This window comes from Sinocyclocheilus anshuiensis, unplaced genomic scaffold (genome assembly GCF_001515605.1).
Source record: "Sinocyclocheilus anshuiensis isolate Anshui unplaced genomic scaffold, SAMN03320099.WGS_v1.1 scaffold361, whole genome shotgun sequence".
Taxonomy (NCBI): domain Eukaryota; kingdom Metazoa; phylum Chordata; class Actinopteri; order Cypriniformes; family Cyprinidae; genus Sinocyclocheilus; species Sinocyclocheilus anshuiensis.
The window spans coordinates 428319-434401 of record NW_015540848.1 but is presented as its reverse complement, the minus strand read 5'-3'; the positions used below and the strand labels follow the sequence as shown (position 1 = coordinate 434401).

General features: G+C 36.7%; 1 pseudogene; it reads left to right on the top strand.

Moving 5' to 3' along the window:
• The first annotated feature begins 3417 nt into the window (after positions 1–3417).
• The window catches only part of LOC107687651 (uncharacterized), an 8363-nt pseudogene continuing 5697 nt past the window's right edge, over positions 3418–6083 (top strand).

Sequence of the window (6083 nt, the reverse complement as noted above, 5' to 3'; positions counted from 1 at the left end):
ACATAGTAAGTTGATCCACATATGACAGCCTCTGAACTTGGTCAATACTAATCTTATATGCAGGCACTGGACTAAAAATACATTCAATCAGTCATCGCTCCCAAAAAGAATTCAACGGGTCATCTTGTTAATACTATAAATTAATTACAACAATAAAAGAAAATTGCATCATGAACATACATGAACAACAGTATCACATTAAACCACAGAAATTCCAAAATGACATTTCCCTTACATTCAACTTCCAAGATTGCATTCATCTAACAAAAACATAAATGGCATTAAAAAAAAAAACACTTACACTGACAAGCTACTCAATATCGCGTTCATAATCGAATGCGACTCATCTGCGATTATGAATGCTGTGATTGGTTGTTAATGTTTACAGTGCGTGGAATGGTGCGCTGTGATTGGTTGAGCGGATATATCGCACTCTGCAGAAAAGGGAGACTGGCGTTTGTCGCGGTTTGGAAAAAAAGGGAGAAAACATGACAGAATAACTCGGCGGATATCGTATTTTGCGTAAAATTTAAAATTGACTTTTCAATACCGACCAGATACAATACTGATTTTGACGGAAACTCAAAAAAAAAAAAAGAAAAAAAAGAAAAGAAAAGGCGTTTATCGCGTTTTGGAACCAAACTCTTCATATATATTATATATATATTGTAATGACTTATGACATTGTAATGACTTATTTTAATAGCTAATAAACAAATATTGTACATGACATAGATCCTTCATGATGTTATACATTGTTATACATCAAGCGTAATATATATATATATATATTTCAGTGTCTTCTGTACTACATAAGTTTTTGCTAATTAATGTGATTATAAAGTTATCCCCTCCCCCTTTTTTACATTTTGTATGTGTGTGTTTGTTTTGTAATAAAGATAAGTCAAATGGTACTAAAAACAACATTCACGTTTGTGACCAAAGGTACATAACGTTTCTGCAATAATACTATAAACAAGCCCTTGGTTAATAATTATTACATCCTTATTGTATTGTTGCTTTACATTTGAATTTGTTCTTGTCCTTATTACCTGATTTAGTAGCTTATAATTCATGGAGTTATTTATCAGTACAGTGTGCATTAAAAATTGATGTTAAAAAACTGCCAAATTCTGACAGTAACATACCGTTTTCCATTAAAACAGTGGGGAAGTCGTGGCCTAATGGTTAGAGAGTCGGACTCGTAACCCAAAAGGTTGCAAGTTCGAGTCTCAAGTGCGGCAGGAATTGTAGGTGGGGGGAGTGAATGTACAGCGCTCTCTCCCACCTTCAATACCACGACTGAGGTGCCCTTGAGCAAGGCACCGAACCCCCAACTGCTCCCCGGGCGCCGCAGCATAAATGGCTGCCCACTGCTCCGGGTGTATGTTCACGGTGTGTGTGTGTTCACTGCTGTGTGTGTGCACTTTGGATGGGTTAAACGCAGAGCACTAATTCCTAGTATGGGTAACCATACTTGGCCACACGTCACGTCACACTTTTTTCACACTTTAATATACTGTTGTAAACAAGCATTCTAGGTAATGTTTTTGAGAAAGTAACTTCTTCGCCCAGAGTCGACACTCAAAGATGGTGTCCCAAATCACACCCTATACCCTCATTGACTATTCTGAATTCAGACACTGAACACCTGCTGTTAAAAAGCAGATTCACTGAAGGAAAGAGAAACACAACAACTACAACTGACTTCCACTGCCTTACGTGAAATCAAATGAAATAAAAGAAAGGCATTAAATCTCTCAAGATTTTAGCAGAGGACATTTTAACAAATCCATAAACCACATTACCAGCTTCACTTATTTCTAACCAGAATAACTTTTTTGTCATACAAAAGTTCTAATTTAAAATTAACAGAACTTTAGATGTTGAGGTTTTATTGAAAAGAATATTTTGTTTATAGTTAACATTTTGGCAGTTAGTGTTTGCATTAGTTGGGCTCTTGAATTTTTAACATGCGTTTTTCTCTGGCTGCTGTAAATGTGTGTTTATGAAGCATAATTGTTATGGCAAAATAAATAAATCAAGCCAAGATACATGATCCAGATGTTGATAGTTATGTACTGATGCTGACATAATCATTACAAAATGGCCTGATTCACTGCTCTATACTACTACTGGCAACCACAGCCGCTGGTTTTATTAATATCGTAATAATTCATCATAACCTGTAGGCCAGTTGAGCAGAATCATTCCATATGAATTCATATGTTATTGCTACTATGACATCCTTCAATTAAAAATACAGACCAATGTGTATTTCATATATTACAGTTATAATTCATATGCATCTCTGATTTGAGTTATTTGATTTCTGTCATTTGTTTTCTGTATACTGTACTGTACAATACAGTCCACAGGAGGGTGCTGTAAAATAACTATACAGCAGCATGCACCACAGCTGTAAAACAAAATTGTCTTTCGAGTTCAATATTTCCTTATAGGATACATATTCAAATATGATACATTTGCCATTGTATTCGTTAAATAATCACTGTTATCATTTTTTTCTTAAACCCTCCAGAACTTACAAAAAAATCAATCACTCTCTGAAAATGTATAAATCAGAAGCAGCAGAAAAGAGTCATGGCAGAGAAGCATGGAAAACTTTGTCTTTTAAAACGTGAATTACACTTAAACAGAATGAATTACGCATGTGAATGATTGGCTATATGTGTGTGAGAGTATGTGTGGAGGCCTCCCGCTGTGTTTATAGTACTCAGAGCTGGTGTAGTGGTGACACACTATTAGACTAATTGGATTGGATTGAGAAGTCTTCCTGGGAAAGGAGTAGTTGGGAAGGTCAAGTATCCCAATATCACTGAAGCAAGCAGAATTTGATTGGTCACAGCCTGTGTGCATGTTAGCACCACCTCAAAACCCATACCCTCCTTTAAAAAAAATCTTATTATTAATTATATAGAAACAAACTAAGAATGTCAGCAGCAGTGCTTGTTTTGTTATATTAGATGTGTGAATATAATATGCATTACTTTGGATCGCTGCATCATCAATACATTAAACTGTTTTTTATGTACAAAGATAAATAGTTATTGAGGATTCATCTTTCTTTCTTTCTTTCACATTATGGCAGATGGTAAATGATGGAAAGTCCACATTTGTTCCAAAACAGAGACAGCGTTGCAGATGGACAAGAGCGTGGAAGGCTTTATTAAACATCCAACCTCATGTTTCTGCATATTGTAGAGCACTGGGAGTCAGCTTAATCAATTTAGTCCACTTAATAAAAACCAAGGAGACCGCAAGAACAATAAAATTGTAAATTGCAAAGTGTTATATATCTTGAGAAGCCACTGTTTCATACTATAAACAAGTGGAATCGTTTATGCCATGAAACATCATGTTGCACACCCAAAAATATTCTCTCTTGGGGCATCAATGAGATTAAAGTAAAAGAATGAAGAGATCCTTCCATGAGCTTTATGATACACACATGAAGAAGCATGCAATACCTGGTATTTATCAGTATCTGTGTGAGAGAGTGCATGTGTGCGAAGGGGTAAGGTTATGTCTGCCATTGCTATGGAAACAGAGCCCCTGTGTAAATTTTGCCTATATGCATTATTTCTTTGTTCCACTGATCTCTTTCTCTCTCTCATTCATACAGACTGCATCACACGGCAGCACCACAAATAACTTTATTCTTTGTTGGGCTGGCTTGTTCCTTTATTTCCATACTGGTTCAAAGAATCAACAGTAGACAGTATGGATTTCTTAGATAAATATGGGAGGAAAAAAGAACTTGAACTAGTTTTAAAGAAGAGAGTCTTAGACTAGTTGTTTTTTAATTTTCAGAAGAAAATGTAAATAGTGGTTGCATCACAATATCATAGTGCTAGGGTGTTCTGGGTGGTTTTTATGTGTATGCTAAAGTTTTTTTTGTGGTTGCCAGGGCGTTGTTGGGTGTTTGCTGAGATATTTTAAGGTATATTGAATTGGTGCTATGCTGTTGCTATGCTATTCTGAGTGGTTGCAGGTGTTTGCTAAGGTATCCTGAGTGATAGACAGACAGACAGACAGACAGATAGATGATAGATAGATAGATAGATAGATAGATAGATAGATAGATTTCAGTCTGGCTTTAAATCTTGCCACAGCACGGAGTCAGCCCTCTTAAGAGTTCTAAATGATGTCATGTTGACTACGGATTCTGTCCAGTCTATGGCTCTGGTTTTGTTAGACCTTAGATCTGCCTTTGATCTGGTCAACCATGATATTCTTATATCTCGTCTTGAGGCATGTGTTGGTTTACTGGGCACAGTATTACAGTGGTTTAGGTCATATCTTACTAATAGGAGATTTGTCGACAACATTGGGAATCATTCCTCCCTGAGATGCTTTTAATATCTGGTGTACCACAAGGATTGATTGTTGGTCTGGTATTGTTCTCACTTTATATGCTTCCTTTAGGGTTTATTTTTAACAAGCATGGGGTCTCTTTCCATCTATATGCAGATGACACCCAAATTTACATCCCCTTAAAGCGTGGTAATAAGCATGCCATTAAGCCCATTTTGGATTGCCTCAAGGAACTGAAACTTTGGCTTGCAACAAATTTTTTGTGCCTCAATGAGAGTAAAACTGAATTCATTATGTTTGGTCCCAATGATCATAGTTTACACGACTTCGAAACTACATCTCCGTCACCATACAGTACCACCTGTGTCAGAAACTTGGGTGTTTGGTTTGACAATAACCTCAAATTTGACAGATAAGTACCGTTGTTAAGGCCTGTTTTTTTATTATATCCGCCTTCTCTCCAAAGGGAAGTCATTTTTATCATTAAAGAAGCTTGAAATAGCAATACACGCATTTGTTACATCCAGGCTTGACTATTGTAATTCTCTGTATGTTGGTTTACGGGGCACAGTATTACAGTGGTTTAGGTCATATCTTACTAATAGGAGATTTGTCGACAACATTGGGAATCATTCCTCCCTGAGATGCTTTTAATATCTGGTGTACCACAAGGATTGATTGTTGGTCTGGTATTGTTCTCACTTTATATGCTTCCTTTAGGGTTTATTTTTAACAAGCATGGGGTCTCTTTCCATCTGTATGCAGATGACACCCAAATTTACATCCCCTTAAAGCGTGGTAATAAGCATGCCATTAAGCCCATTTTGGATTGCCTCAAGGAACTGAAACTTTGGCTTGCAACAAATTTTTTGTGCCTCAATGAGAGTAAAACTGAATTCATTATGTTTGGACCCAATGATCATAGTGTACACGACTTCGAAACTACATCTCTATACAGTACCACCTGTGTCAGAAACTTGGGTGTTTGGTTTGACAATAACCTTAAATTTGACAAGCAGATAAGTACCGTTGTTAAGTCCTGTTTTTATTATATCCGGCTTCTCTCCAAAGTGAAGTCATTTCTATCATTAAAGAAGCTTGAAATAGCAATACATGCATTTGTTACATCCAGGCTTGACTACTGTAATTCTCTGTATGTTGGTGTTCCTCAGTCCTGTGTTTCTCGTCTGCAGTTAGTCCAGAACGCAGCAGCTCGGCTTCTTACTGGAAAGTACAAATATGAGACTATTACACCGGTTTTAATCTCACTTCATTAGCTTCCAGTAAAGTACAGAATTGATTTTAAAATTCTACTGTTTGTTTTTAAATCTCTTCACAATCTGGCCCCACTGTACTTAACCGAGTTGTTACAGCCTCATACTTTGTCGAGATCGCTCAGATCTACTAATTCTGACTTGCTGCATGTTCCTAGGACAAGGCTAAAAACGAGAGGTGACTGTGCCTTTTCTGTTGTCGGCCCAAAACTTTGGAATAGTCTCCCCTCTCACATCAGAACTGCCCCTACCTTGTCTGATTTTAAATCCACTCTAAAGACCTATTTATTCTCATTGGCATTCGATATCCCATGACAAACTGTCTTTGACTTTGTTCTCAGGAACGCCACACATTTTACAGCTTGTGTATATTTAATGTGTAATTTTGCAATTTGCCTATTGTTGGTATAGTGTTGTAAAGCACTTTGGTCAACTCCGGTTGTTTTTAAACTGTGCTATATAAATAAAATT